The sequence below is a fragment of the Heptranchias perlo genome, unplaced genomic scaffold, assembly GCF_035084215.1.
Source record: "Heptranchias perlo isolate sHepPer1 unplaced genomic scaffold, sHepPer1.hap1 HAP1_SCAFFOLD_133, whole genome shotgun sequence".
Lineage (NCBI taxonomy): Eukaryota > Metazoa > Chordata > Chondrichthyes > Hexanchiformes > Hexanchidae > Heptranchias > Heptranchias perlo.
Window position 1 is genome coordinate 703,385 of NW_027138569.1, and position 23,786 is coordinate 727,170.

Here is a 23,786-nt window from a genome sequence, read left to right on the forward strand (position 1 = left end):
TTGATGGATGCAGTTTATGGGGAGAGAGCTAGAATTTTGAGATCTCAGTGCCTCCAAAAACTCTGATTTTTCTTAAAGATCCGTTTAACTCCCTTGTTTCATTTGGAAACATTTCAGAATTTTTGCAGTGACAGAAGACAGATTTGTTTATAGGTTTTCACAAGTCTCATGTACAGACCAGGAATGACCCGGGTTTAATCCATATTCTGTGCTGAGTTATTTGATACCAGTTGGAACAATACAACTAGACTGAGTGCCGCTGGGGTATGTCAGGTGTAAAATCCACCAGGGCTCCTGCTCTCGATGGCGATCCAGTGACCCCGGTACCGGGTGAGAACACCATCAGTGAACTCCACAAACTCAAACTCAAAGCTCAGACACCTGGGCAGCAAACTGGTGGCAACCAGTGACTGTGGAACTGAACCACAGTCTGAGTTTGCACTTTAAGGGGAGGACGAAAAAATATTTGGAGAGGTGGAAAGAAAAAATAAGTGACCAAATGATGAACTCGCCAAGGCTTCTTCGACAGCACCTCCAAAACCCGCGACCTCTACCAGCTAGATGGACAAGAGCAGCAGGCACATGGGGACAACACCACCTGCACGTTCACCTCCAAGTCACACACCATCCTGACTTGGAAATATATCGCCTTTCCTTCATTGTCGCTGGGTCAAAATCCTGGAACTCCCTTCCTAGCAGCACTGTGGGAGAACCGTCACCACACGGACTGCAGCGGTTCAAGAAGGCGGCTCACCACCACCTTCTCGGGGGCAATTAGGGATGGGTAATAAATGCTGGCCTCGCCAGCGACGCCCACATCCCGTGAACGAGTAAAAAAAAAATTCAAACAATGAGCACAGAGAGGGGGAGGAGTGTGTGAGACGGGGATTTACAGCTTTGGGGGAAAAGGAGAGGAAAGAATGTTCCATAGATACTAGAATTTTCTGTTCTGAATTTTTATCCTCTATTTACAGTGATGACGTTTGTAAACTCCATTTGCAGGGTAATGGAAGGGGAGGATTTGAAGACGGGAAACTCAAACGAAACATCATCTCAAGCTCTGCTAGAGTCTCTCCATTCATCAGGACCTGAATATTAGCGGCCTTTGAATGTGGAAGGAGAATTGTTTGTCTGGTCTGTCTGTGGGAAGAGATTTCAAACATCAGTGTGACTGGAAAAGCACCGAGACACACACACCCGAGTGAGAGTGTTCCAGTGCACTGACTGGGGGAAGAGATTGAACCAGTCACAGAGCCTGAAAAAACATCGCACCATTCACAGCGGGGTGAAACCGTGCACGTGTTCTGTGCGTGGGCGAGACTTCAGCTGATCGTCCAACCTGGAGAGACACATAGACACCCGCACCATGGAGAAACCGTGGAACTGTGGGCCTGTGGGAAGGGATTCAATGACCAGTCCCAGCTGGAAACTCATCGACGCAGTCACACTGGGGGAGATCGTTCAAATATTCCATGTGTTGAAAAGGATTCACTCTGTCATCCCATCTGCTTACTCACCAGCGAGTTCAAACTGAGGATAGACCGTTAGTCCGCTCCATGTGTGGGAAGGAATTCACCAATTCATCCAAACTGCTGAAACACCAGCGAGTTCGCACTGAGGATAGACCGTTCGTCTGCTCCATGTGTGGGAAGGAATCACTAATTCATCCAAACTACTGAAGCACCAGCGAGTTCACTTATGACTGCAGGGGTTGGATTCTGCTGTTATTGCTGAAATCACCTCGAGGGCTGAACCATGTTCATTCTGATAGATGAAGCTTGTTTCTGGTTATGTTACTAACCCATGTAACTGGGCTGGGGTTTAATATTCTGGATAAATGTAAAGTAAATCAGCATTGTTTTAAAAACGTTGTTGTAGATTTTGGTATTTCCCACCTGAGTGTTCAGCATCACCTAACTGGAGCTCAGAAAGGACGATCCGGGGGCAGGATTTTACGGTGGGAACAGAACTTTACCCTGGACACAGTCCTTTAGGGCCACACTGAGAGGGGCAAACGGGATTTTCGTCTTTCTTGTCTCTCTTTACTGACAGCAAAGTCGCCTTGGGGGTCAATCTTGATGCGTCTAAGAAATGTGTCCGAGCTGCTCTCTTCCGTGGATCAGAGCTCCTGGACACGGAAAAGAAGATTCCTTTACACCTGTGTTCAAAGCCGGGAAGAACAACGGTGAATGCTGCGAACGTGTTCTCAAATCAGAGATTGGAGCAAAACCGTGATCTGTTTCACTGAAACGGCAGGATTAAGATTCGAGTTTAAAGATGACTGGTAATTGTTCTTTAATTGTAACAATTATTTCCGCTTTAAATAGAATCACTGCACCGTGCAGTGTCCACCAGCGGACGGCGACATTTCCACCTTACTGGAACCACTGCACCGTGCAGTGTCCACCAGCGGAGGGCGACATTTGTCTCCAATTGTAATCCTCGCAGCAGTGAGTCACTTCGAACTTCAAAGGTGAAAGAACCAATTAAAGAGCAACCTGTGGAATTATTGTCACTGGGCTATATGCTACCAGTTTTTTTTTGTACTATCATTTCTTGTTTCTTGTAAAAGGTTGACTACAACCTGTAGTTTTTGGTCATTTTACCAACTGTGCTTGGATGAAGTTTACACTTTAGCGAATATCGTCAACACAGTTTAATAAAGCCCTGATTTATCAAGCGTATCAGAGAACACAGAGTGCATTCTCGGAGGATTGGACAGAATATGGGAAGAATTGAGTTATGACGATGGGTCATGAGGGATACAAGGAAGTAGTGGAGATGGCTTATCTGTGATCGAGACAATGGGAATAGAGATGCCACATAAGATGACAAGGTCAAGCATGTTGCCGTGAATATGGATTTCATATGGAGCGAGAGGTTAATGGAGGACAGGAGGCCAGTGATTTGCGAGGAGAGAGGGCAAGTTCATTGATTTCAATTTCCAACCGAACTTATAGCCTGGTCGGAAATTTAAGAAAAGGAAGGAGACAGTCTGAGAGAGTCCAAGGTGGATGTCTGAGTCCTGTGGTGGGAAGAAATTGAGTTGCAGACCAGGTGGAGACAGCTTGAAGCATCGACATTCAATGTCCGCCTTCGGGACAGTATGGGATAGGAAGTGATCCCAGGAGGTGTTCGACGTGCAGAGTATCAGTGGGCGTACAGCTGGAGGTGAGCGGGAAAGGTAACAGTGTCTGTTCCTTTAACTGGCGACCGCACAGTAACAGAGGGCGCACTATCCCTTTAAGAGCCGACCCTTCCTCGCTACAACATTTTCTTTTGTCTAAAATTAATAATAAAACTCCAGAAAATCCAACACATTTATTTATAAAAACTATAATATTCTGGCTCACCACACTGTTGCCTTTTTCATTTGTTTTTAAAAACGTCATTCTTTTTCAATAATTAATATTTTGAAAAATAATCCTTTATTTAAAAGATAAATGAATAAACATCCCCGGCCCGTCTCCTTTAGTGTTTAAGACAAAGAGACACTGTGTTTGGATCCATCGCACTGGTCAGCAGAATCCCGCCCCCTCCCTACTGTGAGTGGACCATGAACAGACTATCGGACTCCAGTCCATCTCCGCGCTTACTATTGGTAATGAACTAATGTCAATCATCTACACCCGCCAAGTTTGATTTGGGGGGGAGGGGGCGTCGGTGGGTGGAACTGAGGCCCCAGAACAGAACTCCGGCCAAGCAACAAAATCGGTAACAATCGAATTTTCAATTTGCCAATTGAAATAAAGGGCTCAGGCGGCGGGTCACTCCGGGTCTCAGGTTTTCTGATAGGGGAAAGAGCGGCGGGTCGCTCCGGGTCTCAGGTTTCCGATAGGGGACAGGGCGGCGGGTCGCTCCGGGTCTCAGGTTTCTGATAGGGGACAGGGCGGCGGGTCGCTCCGGGTCTCAGGTTTCTGATAGGGGAAAGAGCGGCGGGTCGCTCCGGGTCTCAGGTTTCTGAAAGGGGAAAGGTCGGCGGGTCACTCCGGGTCTCAGGTTTCTGAAAGGGGACAGGGCGGCGGGTCACTCCGGGTCTCAGGTTTCTGAAAGAGGACAGAGCGGCGGGTCGGCTCCGGGCCTCCGTTTGCTGTTTACTGTTAAATAAAAACAGAAAACTCTGCAAACAATCAGCAGAAATGTTTAGAGTCGCCTCTTCACTCGGCGCTGAAAACCCGCTTCTCGCCACAGTACATTTCAATCAGCAATTCGGGATCTCAATGGCGGGTGCTCGTACCCAGAATACCCGGGAGCTGGAAAACGGCCTATTCATACCAGTGGAACCCAGCTCTCAGGCTCAGTATCAGTTTGTTGCCAGGTGCAATGTTGTAAGGGGGTGCAGACAGAGATCGAGGACCGGGGATCGATACAAACCACGATGGGGTGGGGCGGGGGTGGGGGGAGATAGAGTGCGAGGGCCGGGGATCGATACAAACCAAGGGGGTGGAGATTGAGAGCTAGGGCCGGGGATTGATACAAACCACGGTGGTGGAGACACAGAGCGAGGGTCGGGGATCATTGCACACCCCGGGGGGGGGGGGGGTGGAGATAGAGAGCGAGGGCCGGGGATCATTGTACACCCCGGGGGGGGGGGTGGAGATAGAGAGCGAGGGTCAGGGATCAATGCAAACCCCGAGAGGTGGAGAGAGTGAGCGAGGGTCGGGGATCAATGCAAACCCCGAGGGGTGGAGATAGTGAGCGAGGGTCGGGGATCAATGCAAACCCCGAGAGGTGGAGATCGTGAGCGAGGGTCGGGGATCAATGCAAACCCCGAGAGGTGGAGATAGTGAGCGAGGGTCGGGGATCAATGCAAACCCCGAGGGGTGGAGAGAGTGAGCGAGGGTCCGGGATCAATGCAAACCCCGAGGGGTGGAGATAGAGAGCGAGGGTCAGGGATCAATGCAAACCCCGAGGGGTGGAGACACACTCTTCGGAATCACAACTGTGGGTCTGAGGACCCAGAGCGCTCGGAACCCGTGCGTGTCCAGAGGGCGGCATCTGCGATTATCTCTCCCCAGTGATGGCACCGGCTTACCAGATAACCAGCCGCCATATTGGAAGAGGATGTTGGGAAGGGTTCAGCGACCAGCACGGCGCATGTGCGGCCCACTTGCTACAGGAACAAAAAGTGGGCGCGGATTCAGGGTCTCAGTGACCAGGAGTAAAGTTTGGGCGAGGCTTCCGGATTTCAGTGATCAGAAGCAAAGCGTGGTCGGGGCTTAAGAGTCCTAGAAAACAGGAACGAAGAGTTGGGAGGCTTCAGTGTCCCACTAACCAGGAACAAATCCTGGTCGTAGCTTCATGGTCCCAGTGGCCAGGAGCAAAGAGTGGGTGAGGCTTTAGGGTCCCAGTGACCAGGAACAAATTATGGGCTGGGGTTCCGGGTCCCAGTGAGAAGCAACAAAGCCTGGTCGGGGCTTCATGGTTCCAGTGACCGGGAAGGTGAAGTGAGAGTGACTGCCCTTGACATGAAGGCAGCATTTGACTGAATGTGGCACAAAGGAACCCGAGTAAAATTGAAATCAATAGGAATCGGGGGAGAACTCTCCAGTGATTGGAGTCATACCAAGCACAAATGGAGATAATGGTGGTTGTTGGAGGCCAGTCATCTCATCCCCAGGACATGGCTGCAGGAGTTCCTGAAAGCAGTATCCTAGGCCCAACCATCTTTAGCATTTTTTTATTCGTTCATGAGATGTGGGCGTCACTGGCAAGGCCAGCATTTATTGCCCATCCCCAATTGCCTTGAGAAGGGGGTGGTGATCCGCCTTCGTCAACTGCTGCAGTCCATGTGCTGAAGGTTCTCCCACAGTTGCTTCATCAATGACCTTCCCTGCATCATACGGTCAGAAATGGGGATGGTCGCTGATGATTGCACAATGTTCAGTTCATTTTGCAGCCACTGACATAATGAAGCAGACCGTGTCCGCATGCAGCAAGAACTGGACAACATCCAGGCTTGGGCTCATAAGTGGCAAGAAACATTCGCGCCAGACAAGTGCCAGGCAATGACCATCTCCAACAAGAGAGAGTCTAACCACCTCCCCTTGACATTCAACAGCACTACCATCACCGAATCCCCTACCATCAGCATACTAGGGTCATCATTGAACAGAAACTTAACTGGACCAGCCATATAAATACTGTGGCTACAAGAGCAGGTCAGAGGCTGGGTATTCTGCGGCAAGTGACTCACCTCCTGACTCCCCAAAGCCTTTCCACCATCTACAAGGCACAAGTCAGGAGTGTGATGGAATACTCTCCACTTGCCTGGATGAGTGCAGCTCCAACAACACTCAAGAAGCTCGACACCATCCAGGACAAAGCAGCCCGCTTGATTGGCACCCATCCACCACCCGAAACATTCACTCCCTCCACCATCAGCGCACCGTGGCTGCAGTGTGTACCATCCACAGGATGCACTGCAGCAACTCGACAAGGCTTCTTCGACAGCACCTCCCAAACCCACGACCTCTACCACCTAGAAGGACGAGGGCATAAGGCACATGGGAACAACACCACCTGCACGTTCCTCTCCAAGTCACATACCCTCCCGACTTGGAAATATATCGCCGTTCCTTCAACGTCGCGGGGTCAAAATCCTGGAACTCCATTCCTAACAGCACTGTGGGAGAACCTTCACCACACGGACTGCAGCGGTTCAAGAAGGCCGCTCACCACCACGTTCTCAAGGGCAATTAGGGATGGGAAATAAATGCTGGTCTTGCCAGTGACGCCCACATCCCATGAACGAATAAAAATAAAACAAAGAGTATGCGAGGCTTCAGCGCCCCAGTGACCAGGAACAAATAGTGGGCGGGGATTTCGGCTCCCAGTGAACCGCAACAAATAGTGGGCGAGGCTTCAGGGCCCCAGTGACCAGGAAGAAAGAGTAGTCGGGCCTTCAGTGTCCCAGTGACCATGAACAAAGTATGGGCGGGGTTTCAGGGTCCCAGTGACCAGGAACAAAGAGTGGGCGGGGCATCAGGGCCCCAGTAACCAGGAACACAGAATGGGCGGGGCTTCAGTGTCCCAGTGAGTAGAAACAAATAGTGTGCGGGGCTTCAGTGTTCCAGTGGCTAGGAACAAATAGTGGGCAGTTTTTCAGCGTCCCAGTGACCAGCAGCAAATAGTGGGCAGGGTTTCAGTGTCCCAGTGACCAGGAACAAATAGTGGCAGGGTTTCAGGGTTCCAGTGACCAGGAACAAATAGTGGGCAGGGTTTCAGTGTCGCAGTGAACAGGAACAAATAGTAGGCAGGGTTTCAGGGTCCCAGTGACCAGGAGCAAATAGTGGGCAGGGTTTCACTGTCCCAGTGACCAGGAACACATATTAGGCAGGGCTTCAGGGTCCCAGTGACAGGGAACAAATTGTGGACAGAGTTTCAGTGTCCCAGTGAGCAGGAACAAATAGTAGGCAGGGTTTCAGGGTCCCAATGACCTGGCGTAAATAGTGGGCAGGGTTTCAGTGTCCCAGTGACGAGGAATAAATAGTGGCATGGTTTCAGGGTTGCAGTGACTGGGAACAAATAGTGGGCAGGGTTTCAATGTCCCAGTGACCAGGAACAAATAGTGGCAGGGTTTCAGGGTTCCAGTGACCAGGAACAAATAGTGGGCAGGGTTTCACTGTCCCAGTGACCAGCAACAAATAGTAGGCAGGGTTTCAGGGTCCCAGTGACTAGGAACAAATAGTGGGCAGGGTTTCGGAGTCCCAGTGACCAGGGACAAATAGTGGGCAGGGTGTCAGAGTCCCAGTGACCAGGAACAAATATTCGGCAGGGTTTCAGGGCCCCAGTGACGAGGAACAAATAGTAGGCAGGGTTTCAGTGTTCCAGTGACCAGGAACAAATAGTAGGCAGGGTTTCAGGGTCCCAGTGACTAGGAGCAAATAGTGGGCAGGGTTTCAGAGTCCCAGGAACCAGGAACAAATAGTAGGCAGGGCTTCAGGGTCCCAGTGACCAGGAACCAATAGTAAGCAGGGTTTCAGAGTTCCAGTGACCTGGAATAAATATTAGGCAGGGCATAAGGGTCCCAGTAACCAGGAACAAAGAGTGGGCGGGGCTTCTGCTTCCCAGTAACCTGGGAGAAAATCAGTCACACATTTATTGTATTCTCACTCTGCATACAGTGGGTGTAGAACTGAACCCAACCAGAGTAGAGCGAGGGACAGAACTGGGAGTGGAGGAGAGGAATGTTTGAGATGGTGCGATAGGTTTGGATTTCAGCACAGGGAGGAGGGAGAGTGTGTGGGACGGGGATTTACAGCTTTGGGGGAACAAGAGAGGAAACATGTTCCATAGAAACTAGAATTCTGTGTTCTGAATTCCTATCCTGTATTTACAGTGATGACAGGGTATTAGAAGGGGAGGATTTGCAGACGGGAAACTTAAACCAAACATCACATCAAGCTCTGACAGAGTCACTTGATTCATCAGGACCTGAATATCATTGGCCTTTGAATGTGGAAGAACAAATGTTTCTCTGTTCTGTCTGTGTGAAAATGTTTCAAACATCAGTGTGACTAGAAAAGCACGGAGACAAAAACCCGAGTGAGAGTGTTGCAGTGCACTGACTGTGGGAAGAGCTTCAACCAGTTACAGAGCCGGAAAAATCATCATACCATTCACAGCGGGGAGAAGCCGTACACGTGTTCTGTGTGTGGACGAGGCTTCAACCGATTGTCCGACCTGTAGAATTACAGGGACAGCCGGACCACGGAGAAGCCGTGGAAATGTGGGGTCTGCGGGAATGGATTCAATTAACCATGTGATCTGGAAACTCATCATCAACGCAGTCACACTGGGGAGAGGCTGTTTACCTGCTCCGTGTATGAGAAGAGATTCACTCAGTCATCCCACCTAGTGAAACACAAGAGAGCTAAAACTGGGGAGAGGCCGTTCACCTGCTCCGTGTGTGGGAAGAAATTCATTCATTCATCCCACGTCTCTGCACAGCCAGTTGACATGTGACTGCAGGCGTTGGATTCTGCTTTTATTGTTGCTGTCAATCACATTCAAGATTGAATCATGTGCATTCTGGCAGTTGGGCTATGGATCTGCGGATGTTAAGAACCCCAATAACTGGGCTAGAGTTTAATATTATGATACCGGTCAAATAAATCAGCTTTGCGTCAAACACACAGTGTGTGGAGTCCTTCATCTCTCCGGAATAAGAGGAGAATATTTGATGTCCTGTTACTCATTTCCTGATATTGAGAAGTGCAATGGTTCCAACACCACTCTCTGTTTTCTGGCCTTTACCCAACTTCCTATCCATGTTGTTATGATCTGGAATTCACTGCCTGAAAGGTGGTGGAAGCAGATTCAATAGTTACTTTCAATATGGAATTGGATAGGACGAATTTGCAGGGTTATGGGCTAAGTGGAGGAGAGTGGGGCTAATTGGATCGCTCTTTCAAAGAGCCAGCACCGACACGATGGGCTGAATGTCCTCCTTCGGTGCTGTAACTTTTGTTTGATTCTTTCTATGATTCTATGATTCTACCTGCGTCTTTTCTCCTCATGCCTCTGCGTAATATCATGGCACTTTTCTCTCGAGTGCTCAAGTTCGAGCTTTGTGTTGCTGGTGTCACTGCGGGGCATACGGGAGGCTTTGAATTTCCTGGATCGCACGTTTCCCGAGGTGGTCACCCCACAGCTGCAGAGAGTTCAGGAGGATAGTAAGTGGGTGGCCATCCGACAGGGTAGGAAGAGGCAGGCAGTTCAGGAATCCTCCTGGAGTGTGGCGCTCACGGACCGGTTTCAGTGCTGAATACCAGTGATGGTGACGCGAACTAGGGGAATCCAATCTAGAGCACAGCCACGGCACCGTGGGGCAAAGGACTACACAGTGGTGGGGGGGGGGGGGGGGTGGGCACAGCCATGTATAGAAATGCACACAAATGATAGGTGATTGATAGTCAGTGGGATAGTCAGGCGTTTCTGCAACCGCCGGCATGAGTCCTGCAGAGTGCTGTCTCCCCGGTCCCAGGGTAAAGGACGTCATGGAGAGGTTGCAGAAGATTATGCGTCTGGGAAGGGGAACAGCCAGAAGTCGTGGTCCATGTTGCAATCAATGATATGGGAAGGAATGGGGTTGAGTTCCTGCACACAGAGTTTCAGGAGCGAGGGAGGAAGTTAAAGAGCGGGACCTCATGTGCGTTAATCCCCGGATTACTCCCAATGCCACGTGCTGATGGGTATCGGACCAATGTCCTCGTGAAGTGTTTAACTGGTGCTCTGGGTGAGGATTTAAACTAAATTGGCAGGAGGAGGGGCACAAGGATAAAGAATTAGAGAGGAGAAACAAGGTGCATAGAGGACTGGGAAAGTCAAACAGCATTCGCATAAAGAGTCGTTCAGAAATAGGAGGGAGCATACAGGGGGCAACGTGAGGCAGACTAAGATGAGTTTTGAGTGCATGTGCGTAAATGCACGGAGCGTGGTAAATTCAGTTCGTAAGCTGCAGACGCAAATTACCACGTGGGATTATGAAATAGTTGCAATTTGGAGGCCTGGCTCATACATATCAACTTAATATTTCTGGCTACAAGGTATTCAGGACAGGTAGGGAAGGAAGACTAGGAGAGAGGGTGAGGGGGCAGGGTTGATCAGTGATATTGTTACAGAACTGGAAAGGGGTGATATAGCAGAGGGTTCAAAGACAGAAACTATTTGGTTAGTATTGAGGAAAAAAGAGAAGATATTACGATCCTGGGTGTATACTGTCGGCCAAAAAATAGTGGGAAGGAGATGGAGGAACAAATCTGCAGGCAAGTTGCAGAAAGGTGCAAGAAATATAGAGTAGTGATAATGGGTGTCTTCAATTATCCCAGTTTCGTCTGCGAAAGTAACAGTGTAAAGGGAAAAGAGGGGGATGAATTTCTGAAATGTGTACAAGAGAACTTTTTGACCAGTATGTTTCCAATCCAATGAGGAAGGAAGCAGTGATGGATCTACTACTAGGGAAGGGATTGACGCAAATGGACCATGTTTCAGTGGGGGAGGATTTGGGAAACAGTGATCATAATATCAAGAGGTACTTATGAAAAATGACAACGAACATCAAATGTGAAAATACTCAACCGGAGGAGGGCTCATTTCAGCGAGTTGAAAGGGGACTAGACACGTTCCCACTAGGGGGAATGGGGAAGCATCAAAAGCTAGAAACAGATGATTAAGGATATAGCGACTAAAAAGAAACATAAATAGGAGGCTGATCATAAATGTTAGGCTCATAATACATTGGAGAATCAAGCTGAATACAGGAAGTACAGAGAAGAACTGGAAAAGGAAATAAGACGGGCAAAGAATATGTCTGAGAATAGATTACCGGGTAACATAAAGTGGAACCCAAAAGTCTATTCTAAACATGTAAATAGTAAAATGATAGTCAAAGGAAGGTTGGGGCCGATTCGGGAAAACGAGATCTTCTTGTGGAGTCCGAAGGCATGGCTGAAGTACTAAATGAGGAATTTGCATCTGTCCTCACCAAAGAAGAGGATGCTGCCAATGCCACAGTACAGGCGGAGGTAGCAGAGCAATTTGAAAGGATAAAAATAGATAATGAGGAGGTACTTAAAAGTTTGGCAGCGCTCAAAGTAGAAAAGTTACCCGGTCCAGAGGGGATGCATTCTAATTTGTTGAGGGAAGTAAGGGTGGAAATTGCGGAGGCTCTGGCCACAATCTTCCAATCTTCCTTAGATATGGAGGCGGTGCGGGAGGACTGGGGGGTTACAAATGTTACATCCCTGTTCAAAAAATGGAAGAGGGATAAACCTGGCAACTACAGACCAGTCAGTATAACTTCGGTGGTGGGGAAAGATTCAGAGAGAATAATTGGAGACAAATTTAATTTTCATTTGGAAAAAGCATGGGCGAATAAATGACAGCCAGCATGGATTAGTTAATAGAAAATTGTGTTTTACTAAATTGATGAAGTTCTTTGATGAAGTAATGGAGAGGGTTGAGGAAGTTAGTACAGTTAATGTTGTGTATATGAACGTTCAAAAGGCATTTGATAAAGTGCCACGTCATAGACCTTTTGCAAAATTAAATCCATTGGATTAAACGGGCAGTGGCAGCTTGAATAAGAAATTGGCTAAGGGACAGAAAGCAAAGAGTAGTGGTGAAATATTGTTTTTCAGACTGCAGCGAAATATATAGTGGTGTTCCCCAGGGGTCGGTAATATGACCACTGCAGTTTTTGATATATATTGATGACCTGCACTTGGGTATAGAGAGTATAATTTCAAAGTTTGCAGATGACACAAAACTCGGAAATGTAATAAACAGTGAGGAGGATAGTAACAGACTTCAGGAGGACATAGATAAACGGGTCAAATGGGCAGACACATGGCAGATGAAATCTAACGCGGAGAAATGTGAGGGGGTGTAGTTTGGTAGGAAGAATGAGAATAGGTTATATATATATATATATATATATATTCGCTCATGGGATGTGGGCATCGCTGACAAGGCCAGCATTATTGCCCATCCCTAATTGCCCTTGAGAAGGTGTTTGTGAGCCGCCTTCTTGAACCGCTGCAGTCCGTGTGGTGAAGGTTCTCCCACAGTGCTGTTAGGAAGGGAGTTCAAGGATTTTGACACAGCGACGATAAAGGAACTGCGATATATTTCCAAGTCCGGATGGTGTATGACTTGATACAAATGGTTCACTTTTAAAGGTTGTGCAGGAACAGAGAGACCTGGGGTGCACGTACACAAATCTTTGAAGGTGACAGGGCAAGTTGAGAAGGATGCGCAGTAAAAGGGTCTCCACACCTGCCATATTCCCATTCCTGCTCCCTAATGTAAAGCAGTCAGATAACTATGTGGCCCTAGATTCTTCGAAACATTCCAAACTCATATTATTAGAGACATAAACGTCTTCCAGTTGCGTTAGTATGTTTAGTTCTTCAATGAATCGTGTGTCGAAGTGCACACTCCTGGCGAGACACCTGAGAGCTGCGTTTTGATAACCCGACGCCGACCCGGAAGCAGGTTCCGATCTCTGAAGGGAAATGATGAACCAATTGGATCTTTGTGACAATCCGGCAATTTTTTTTTGCATATTCTTTTCCAAGATTATTATCTTTAGCTTTCCAACTCGCAATGATATAATTGGACCTCACTGCCTCTGATTTCTAGTTCCCGATATTAATAAAGTACACAACACGGATTTACTTACAATACAGTAGTAGGACAGGCCTGAATATCCTCAATTTAAAACATGAATTAACTTATTTCAAAGATAGTCTGACTTCGTAATATGAGGTCCTGATATCACTGTAATAGTATATTGTTAACGTGTGCATTTTTAACTTTCAGTTAACACCCTGCTGCATTTCCAATGCCCTATGCAAGGGTATTCGATATTTAGGCAGGACAGGCAAAAAGGAAAAGGAGGTGGGGTGGCGTTGTTAGTAAAGGATGAAAACAGAACAATAGTGAGAAAGGATATTGGCTCAGAAAATCAAGATGTAGAATCAGTTTGGGTGAAGTTGAGAAGCACCAAGAGGCAGAAAACACTGGTCGGGTTGTCTATAGGCCTTCAAACAATAGTGGTAATATAAAGGATGGGAACAAACAGGAAATTAGAGATGCGTGTAACAAAGCTACTGCAGTAATCATGGATGACATTAAGCTGCATACAGACTGGCCAAACCAAATTAGCAATAATATTGTGGAGGATGAATTCCTGGAGTATGTACGAGATTTTTTTTTGAGACAAGGACACTAAGGAGCCAAGAAGGGAACAGGCCATCCTAGATTGGGTATTGTGCAATGAGAAGGGGTTAATTAATAATCTTGTTGTGCAGGGTCCTTTAGGCAAGAGTGACATAACTTGATAGGATTCTTCATTAAGACGGAAAGTGAAGTAGTCCAATCCGAAATTAGGGTCCTAAATCTAAACAAAGGAAACAACGAAGGTATGAGGAGTGAGTTGGCTATGATAGTTTGGGAAGCTTCATTAAAAGGCATGACAGTTGATAGACAATGGCTAACATTTAAGGAACAAATGCATGCATTGCAATAATTATACATTCCGTTCTGGCACAAAAACACAAAAGGAAATGCGGCCCAATCATGGATAACAAAAGAAATTAAGGATAGTATTGTAGCCAAAGAGGATATAAAGTTGCCAGAAAAAGTAGCAAGACTGAGGATTGGGAGCAGTTTAGCATTCAGCAAAAAAGGACCAAAAGATTGATTGAGGGGAGAAATAGTGTATGAGAGTAAACTTGCAAGGAACATAAAAGTGGACTGTAAAAGCTTCTACAAGTATGTAAAAAGGAAAAGATTAGTGAAGACAAATGTAGGTCCCTTACAGTCAGAAACGGGAGAATTTATGATTGGGAACAAGGGAATGGGAGAGCAATTAAACAAATACTTTAGTTCTGTCTTGACGGAAGAGGACACAAATAACTTCCCAGAAATGCTAGTGAACCAAGAGACGAGTGAGAAGGAGGAATTAAATGAAATTAGTATTAGTGAAAAAAATAGTGCTGGAGAAATTAATGGTACTGAAAGCCGATAAATCCCAAGGTCCTGATAATCTACATCCCAGAGTACTAATAGAGGTAGCCATGGTAAGAGTGGATGCATTAGTTGTCACCTTCCAACACTCTATAGAGTATGGAACAGCTCCTGCAGAATGGAGGGTGGCAAATCTAATCCCATTATTTAAAAATGGAGGGAGAGAGAAAATAGGGAACTACAGACCGGTTAGCCTAGCATCAATAGTAGGGAAAATGCGAGAGTCTAATATAAAGGTTGCGATAACAGGACACTTCGATACTATCAACGGAATTAGGCAAAGTCAACATGGATTAATGAAAGGGAAATCATGTTTGACAAAGCTACTGGAGTTTTTTGAGAATGTAACTGGTAGAATAGATAAGGGAGAAACAGTGGACGTGGGTTATTTGGATTTTCAGAAGGCCTTTGACAAAGTCCCATGTGGAAAATTCAAAGCACATGGGATTGGTGGTAATATACTGGCATGGATTGAAAATTGGTCAACATTCAGGGAACAGAGAGTAGGAAAAAATGGGTCTTTTTCTTGGTGACAGGCAGTGACTAGTGGGGCACAGCAGGGATCAGTGCTTGGGCCTCAGCTATTCACAATATATATATGAGAATACCTACGAGATGCCCCTCTAATGAAATGCATATGTAGTAAGCTTTCAGTAGCTCAATAAGATGCCACCAGAACAAAATGGCAGTATGGTAAACCAAGGGTTAATATAAGTGGCCCATTTTGCTAGCTAGAATTAGAACAATGAGCTTTTCAATTAGCTTTTCTTTGATCATTCGTTTATGTTATTAATTTTCTGTATGAAAATGTATGCTTTATGATCAATCAAGCAAAGAGAAATGATAAAGCTGAATTCTGGGGTAAGGAGGTGTAGGGAGTGTTGTTTTGCAGCTACCTAATGAATGGATCCTTATTTCAGAAAAGGTCGAAAAACATCCCAGGCCTGAGAAAAGCAAGACTCCCTTTCCTTTGACCTACGCACGAACAGGTATCACCTGTGAGTGGTCGGTCATTACGTCAGTTAGTATGGCTTGACCAGACTCAGCTTATGATTGGTTTTAACCCCTTGCTAATCATGTCCCTCCCCACTCTGAAAATGGAAAACTGTGTGAACTGTGACTATGTAATTTGCCTGTTCTATGAGATTGACCAGACTCTGTCAAGAGTTGAAATCAATTCTATAGATGGGTCAGCTGCAGCTAATAAAATTGTGTTAAAACTTTCAAGTGTATTCGCTTTCAGTTTTTGCTGAAACAGACTAAGAGTAAAGAATCCGGTCTCGTCATTTGGGGGCTCGGGTCCGGGATCTCAACGGTCGATCGCCGAGAGTTCGCGGCGTAAGAGACGAATTGTCTTGGACACAGACGAAGGAGAGGGCGCCCCGGGTGAGTAAACACTTCTTTACCACTCCGGCTTTCCTAAATCTGTCACGTCTGACGACGAATCGTCCCATCGCTAACTCTTGCGTGGCGTCCTTACGAGATTCAGCCTAGTACATAGTCTGGCGAATACACGAATATAGGTTAGTGATTAATATCACTAAGGTTCAGTCGGCGTACTGAGGGAGTGCTAATCAACATACCACTAGGTCAGGCTTTGAGTTCCGGGTAATTGAGTATAAACCGCAACTCTGAAGCGGTAGGTCAGTGATCAACAAACATCACTGAGTCCAGTTCGCGTTCCTGGTCATTGAAAATAAACAGGAAGTGCGAATACGGTGCGTTAGTGATCAAAATATCACTCGGTTCGAGTTCCTGGTGATTGGATATAAACAGGACCTTTGAACACGGTGGGTCAGTGATCAATATCACTGAGGGTTAGGTTTCAAGTCTCTGGTGATTGGGTATAAACCAGTACTTTGAATCCTTGGGCATTGGATACAAACAGGAACTGATTGCTTGTGCTGATCGACTACAGAAGGAAGTGCCTGTCACATACCCCGCCTTAGACTGGTTGTTAAGAGAGGAGATCCGCCACGCGAAGGTCAGGACCCTGAAGTGGGTGTAGGCACAAAGGGCACTTAGGATTGTGAGGCACAAGCAGTCAGGACCATCATTAAATCCAGTAAGTAACTGGGTGGCGACATACGGTAGCGTTAACTAGTTGACTTGACTGGGTAGCGACCAATACAGTTGTGTTAACTGGTCGACTAAGGGTAACAAAACAGGATACGATGGGTAATTGTTTGGATGTCACTACGGAACCGGGATGTCCCTTCCAAATTTTGTGTGTAAAATATCCAGACAAGGTAAAACAATTAAGACAGTTGTCAGGGGGGCTGAATAAAAGACTGGGCAATGAGGAATGGCCATTGGGGGGCAATAAAAACCTAGATGCCGTCACTAAGGCTGAGGAACTAATTTGGAAAAATAACGGAGGTAAACCAGCCAAAGGGTTAATTGCTTTATGGAAACAGCACTGTCAGGAATTGAGAGGAGCGTCAGTATTAGCCAGCTGGCAAGATAACGCGTTAAAGTTAGGAATAGGACTCACTGAAGGAGGAATAGTTAAGTCTGCAGAACTCCGAGAAAAAGAATGTGCTCATGCAGAACGGGAGTCTGAAAAGACTTCGGTCGAGTCTCAAACACTTGATAGGAGTGGATTACGTCATCCAATGGTTGGCATGGCTTTGACCGGGGAAGACGATGAATGAGATGAATGGAACTTCAGGTCCCATTTAACTCCCCAGGGTCCTAGTGCTCCTCCTGCATACAGTAGCCTCCATCCCTCAGCAGCTCCGAGACCGGTTGTTCAAACCGCTGTCATAACGCCTCAAATTGTTTCCCCAGTCTCCTCCCGTACCAGAAGTCAAACTAAGGGCTTATTGGCTCCAATTTTTAAACCCTCAGCCAACCCACCTAGTTCCGGACAGCAGCTGAGACTGGACAGTCAGGGACTTAGAGACACAGACACCAGAGAGCCGGGTGACGACTTGATATCACTAGACTCAAGACGTAATACTGAGACACTAGTTAGATATGAACCGACCCCTCGTCAGTTACCAATGAGACAGGTGCCGAATCTTGCCTATGTCGCGGCTAACGCCGGAGACGCTGACAACCCCCAAACGATAAATGTGTACTGTCCATGGAGACCCCACGAAATAATGGCCATTCTAACCGGGATACCGGATAGAAAACAAGCACCTACCTCATTCGTGGACTTTCTTCGGACTACCATTTCCGTCTATAATGCCGAATCAAGGGACTTATGGTCGCTAATACAGCAAGTTTTAACCCCTGCTGAACATACTAAATTCCTAGCAAAGTTCACCTATCAGAATCATGCCGCACTGGTGGAACAGATAGCAAATGATGAACAACGCCAGCAGCGTCTTTTTGCTGCCCTTAGTGCTATTCTACAAAAAACAGTTGACATAACCAAGATCTTAGACACCAAGCCTAAAAAGGGAGAGGGAGCAGAAGAATATTTGGAAAGATTCTCTGAAATATACCAGAATCAGTCAGGGGATGTAGCATACCGTGACAAAAAGGACTCACCACAGTACTGCGCTATGCTATTGAACTGCCTACCGAGTCAGGTTGCTCAAGCAATTAAGACTAATAATATGAACTGGTCAGAGAATACTCCCACCCAGATGAATAGGGCAGTAAAATACTACTGGACGAATAATAAGCACCAGGAAGGTCAAGCCCAAGTTAGGGTCAAGACTGAGTATGTGATGAAAAAGGAAGAGCCAAAACTCATAACAGGATATCAGATGGAGCCTCAGTCTTGTGTCCCAGGATGGGTGGACAGGGAAGGGAATGGATATATTACACATCCTAACGGACCAACCGCCCCTAATTATGGCCCACCCTATGTTCCCCCGAGACGTAATTCTGAACGGAGAAGAGGAGGAGGGAGACAGACAGGGTCAGATGGCTGTTTCAATTGTGGTCAGCGGGGCCACTGGAGCAAGGAATGTCCCTCCCGTAGACAACAAAAAGGGGAACAGAAGCAGGGGCAGCGAAGAGGAGGTTGGCAAGGGAGTCAAGGACGAGGAAGATATACGGACTTTTCCCAAAATAATCCCTTCCCCCAGTATTGACTAGCTAACCTTGTGGTGAACGGGATCCAGTCAGAACAGGAGCCCGTTCTGTCATTAATGATCGAAGGAAACCCACATACATTCTTAGTAGACACCGGAGCAACGATGTCATCTGTCCGATCGGAGCTCAATCTCCCTGAGTCCGGGCAAAGACAGAGTCTGTCTGATTTCCAGGGACAAGTGAACCAATACCCGATATCTAAACCAGTGGAAGTATATTTTGCAAAATGACTCAATAAAACACCAATTTATAATCACAAATGGACTAGACTGTAACCTCATGGCTAGAGACTTGCTCTGTACATTTCGCCTGAGCATTGAGTGCGGGGACAAAGGACTGACTGTGAAACCATGGGCCCCCAAAAGGCAGTGTTATGTTTCTATCACCCCACAATGGTGGTCTCTAGATTTTAAGGATGAGGGTCCCCTTCATGTAACCTTGGCTTACGATATGAGTGGGAAGAATAAGGAATTGGAGGACTTTTACCGAAGCTATGTAGGAACGGAATGGGAAGTTATCCGTCGAGCTGTGGTTACAGGACCAGAAGGGAGAGCAGAGTATGTTGAGATCCCCTCAGAGTTGTGGAAGGAAGCACCTATTATAGGTTACATCGCTCGACGTGCTGCAAAAACAATGGGATGGGATCCAGGATACTTTGAAATAAAAGGAGCCCCACATATCACCCGGGAGGTGAATTACCCGCACCATGCGAGGAATCTAGGACCCATGGTAAATCGGGCAGTCGAACAAGCTGATCCAAATAACCGGCAGAAGCAGATCCTGTCAAATGGCTGGACTATTCTGTTTTATCAGACACCAAAGATTAACAGGGCACAATTGCACCACCATGTGGGCAAAGAAAAACCAGAATATGTCAATCCGCAAGTGTGGGCAGAGGACCCCACACAAGTAGGATGCGTTAAGATGACGCCTATTCATGTGGCCCTGCAGGACAATGTTGCATTACCCTCTATTCGACAATATCCACTAAAGCAACAGGCAATACCAAGCATTGACAAACTGATCGCTGGGTTGTTAAAGCAAGGGATTTTGATTAAATGTCAGTCCCCGTGTAACACGCCCATTCTTGCAGTTCCGAAGCCAGGGAAACCAGACCAGTGCAGATTAGTACAGGACTTACGATCTATTAATGCTATTGTACAATCGCTACACGCACTTGTACCCAATCCGGCCCATATTCTGGCTCAAGTCCCGGCAGCAGCTAAAATCTTTGCAGTAGTTGATCTCCAACATGCCTTTTTCGCCTTGCCGCTCGACCCATCTAGCCAGTATCTTTTTGCCTTCACTTACAAGGGACAGCAATATACGTGGACCCGACTGCCACAAGGCTTCGTTAACTCCCCAACGTTGTTTTCTAGATGCCTACAGGAGCAATTACAGACATTGACTTTAAAACAAGGGTCTGCACTAGTCCAGTATGTGGACGATCTGTTGATAGCCAGCCCTGATGAGCAGAGTAACCGGGAAGACACTGCCCAACTGCTAAATCACTTATCCTCGCTAGGGTACATAGTATCCCAGTCGAAAGTACTGGTGGCCCAACAGAAGGTTAAGTTTCTTGGCGTCTTGCTATCAGCAACTGAGCGAGGCTTAGAAAGAAGCAGGATTGAACCAATCTGTCAATTCCCTGTACCTGGCACTGCAAAGGAGGTACGGCAGTGGATGGGAATGGTAAACTATTGCAGACAGTGGATCCCTAATATTGCCTTGGACACTAAATTATTAACGCCATATACCAACAAAGAGGGCGAATTTCAACTAGATTCCGAAGCTTTAGATGCATTCAAGAGATTAAAGGCAGCTTTGTCACAAGCACCCGCATTGGGGAGAACCCTGTACGACAGACCCTTTCAGTTGTACTGTACTATCCTCACTGATTGCTCGACTGCTGTTCTGACTCAAAAACATGGAGACAAGCACAGACCGGTAGCGTACTACTCTTCGAAGCTAGACCCGGTAGCACTGGGACATCCAGTTTGTACTCAGATTTTAACGGCCATTTACAATAGCCTGCAGTCGACTGCTAATCTGACTTTACAACAGGACATCACTGTATACAGTTCACAATCGGTAACTGCATTATTAGGACAGCTGCAGACTCAACATCTTACCATGGCCCGACAAAATAAGTATGAGATATATCTGCTGAATAATCCTAAGCTGCGATTTAAACATTGTACTACCATCAACCCAGCATGTTTTCTCACAGAACCACCCTTTGAACAAACTGACCCAGGACACGATTGTTTATCTTTAATTAAGGAAGACACCTCTGTCAGAGACGATCTGTCTGATGTCCCAATAAAGGATCCAGACTTAACTATGTATGTAGATGGGAGTGCCTCTATTGGTTCCTTTGGGGAGAAACTTTCGGGATATGCAATCGTGAATCAATACCGTGAAACTATTGAATCTGCTGCTTTTGAATTTCCATATTCTGCCCAACAAGCGGAACTGTTTGCATTAATAAGAGCCTGCATTTTAGGAAAAAACTTGAGAGTGAACATCTATACAGATTCGAGATACGCTTTCGGGGTAGTTCACGATTTTGGACAGTTATGGAAAAACAGGGGATTTCTGACTTCTGCAGGTACGCAGATTTCCCATCAGATGTTAGTCTCAGATTTATTACAAGCCCTTATGCTACCAAGACAGATCTCGGTTATGAAATGCTCCGCCCACACGAAAGGACAGACCTCAGTAGATATAGGGAATAGATATGCTAATCGGGAAGCAAAGGAAGCGTCCCAGACACAGAGGGTGGTTGTCCCTAGAATGATGAGTCAGACTAAAAGCTCAAGCAAGAGCAAGTCTCCCTCTGAAAAACCAATGCCAACCACCCAAGACGTCATTAAGTTACAGGAGGACGCTCCTGGCTGTGACAAGAAATTGTGGGAACAACTTGGTTGTACTTATGACTGTGTATCTAAATTGTGGCTTACCACTGCGGGGCAGACTTGTATGTCGGATGAATTAGCAGTATGGGTTATTGAATGTGTACATTTTGCAACTCATTGTGGGGCCAAAGCTGCTAGCGATACACTGCTGGCCACTTGGTGGCATCCTAGGTTGCAAGCCCTAGCCCAGGGCATCAGCAGTCGTTGCCTTATTTGTCAGAAACACAACCCTGGAAAGGCAGTGTCTTGCGAAAAGGGAAAAACCCCTTTACCTCAAGGTCCCTTTGAGACCCTCCAAATGGACTACATTGAGCTGCAAAGATGTCAGGGTTATAAATATGTTTTAGTTATTGTTGATGTATTTAGTAAATGGATAGAGGCCTATCCGACAACGGATAATAAAGCCTCCACTGTTGTAAAAGTTCTGATGAAAGAGATCATTCCTAGATACGGAATCCCAAATCAATTGAGTTCAGATAACGGCCCTCATTTTGTAGGCCAGGTGAATAAGGAATTCTGCACCCAGATGGGCATCAAACAACAGCTACATTGTGCCTACAGGCCACAGGCCGCTGGGTTGGTTGAGCGTGCTAACCAGACTTTGAAAAATAAACTGGCCAAGCTACAGGCTGAGACTGGTACTACTTGGCTCAAACTTCTTCCTATAGCCTTATTTCAGATACGTACTACCCCGGCTGGGGCAATGCGGTTAAGTCCTGCTGAAATTATATATGGGAGACCCCTCAAGACCCCGTGGAATCAAAACGATCCGAAGACTGTCCATTTTCACCACATGACAACAGAAATGACTAACTATATTTTGGCATTGAGAAGCCTTCACTCTCGGGTACGAGCTGCCTACATCGAACTTCCTCCTATAGCCAGTCCATCTAATATCGAACCTGGAATGTATGTGTTAATCAGGAATTGGACAAGGAAAGGACTGGAACCTCGTTGGGAGGGGCCCTATCAAGTCTTACTCACCACCCCTACCGCTGTGAAAGTGGAGGGGAAGAGTGCTTGGGTTCACCTCCACCACTGTAAAACTATCAGTCCCACGTTTTAAATTTAAAATGCTAACTTCTCTTTTCTTTCAAGAAATCTTTCCTATACAGGTGCCGTGACCAGCCATGAAAGCCTTACTACGGATCTCCTCTATTCTACTCTGCTTCACCCTGGGAGTGAACAAACAGGATACCTGTCAGCGCGACCAGCCTGAACACATATACCACCTATGCTCAGGAGACGTACTTCGATGCAACGACCCAGATGGATTCGGAATATGGAACGTCACCCAGGTGGAAGCCTCTACCGGGCTCTTGCGGCAGCCCTACCGCACACTGATATTGGGAGCACAACAAAGGAACAGTCACTTACCATGTTACCGGACTAAATGCAAATTTGATTTTGTTTGCCACCAAAACGAAAGTGAATTCCCAGCCCCAGATCCATGCTCTAAAGGAGGGATCAGGCGCTCTGTGACTCGGGTGTCTAGGGGACTGTATTTAAATACTTTTCTCTGTATGTCTCATCTCTATGCCCAAAGCTTAAACATGTCCTCCTGCTGGGTGTGCGCCCATATCCCTACCCATTCCAAGGGAGGTATCCCTCTAAGGCCGATTCCCCTAACTTCCCCAGAAATGGCAGAATGGGTGATAAATCGGAATGAAACTGACGGGAACGGCATTGGAGACAATGGCTATGTACGAGCATACGATTTAACAGTGCCAGTTCCAGTGGGGGAGCAACGGAGAAAATACACCAACCACACCAAGTGTGGGATCAAATTTAAGGGGTGGTACCAACCCAATTACAATCGTACCTATAAGCCCCCATTCCTGATGCTCACCAACACGTCAAGGCCTCAGGGGGTAATATGCCTCTCTAAAAACACCACGGGTGGACAGGTAATGGGATGGAGCAGATGTACTCAATACATCAATGTGACAATGTACGCCAGCCCCAGTACCATCCAATGGACCGGCTGCGGAAATGGGTCAGTATTGCAGCACAGACTCCGGGGGGTGGGGAACAACCTCTGGGACCAGACGGGGTGCCCCCATTCACGGAATTGCCCTCCAATCTGACAGCCTATAATGGTACGTATTTCATATGCGGCCATAAGGCATACCCATGGTTGCCTCAGAAATGGACTGGGTCCTGCTTTTTGGGATATGTGGTACCATACATCCATCACTTGCCCTCCCTAGCAGATCATCGCCATTACCGACTCAAAAGGGAAATCACAGAGACAGAACGATACTTCGCTATTTTGTTCCC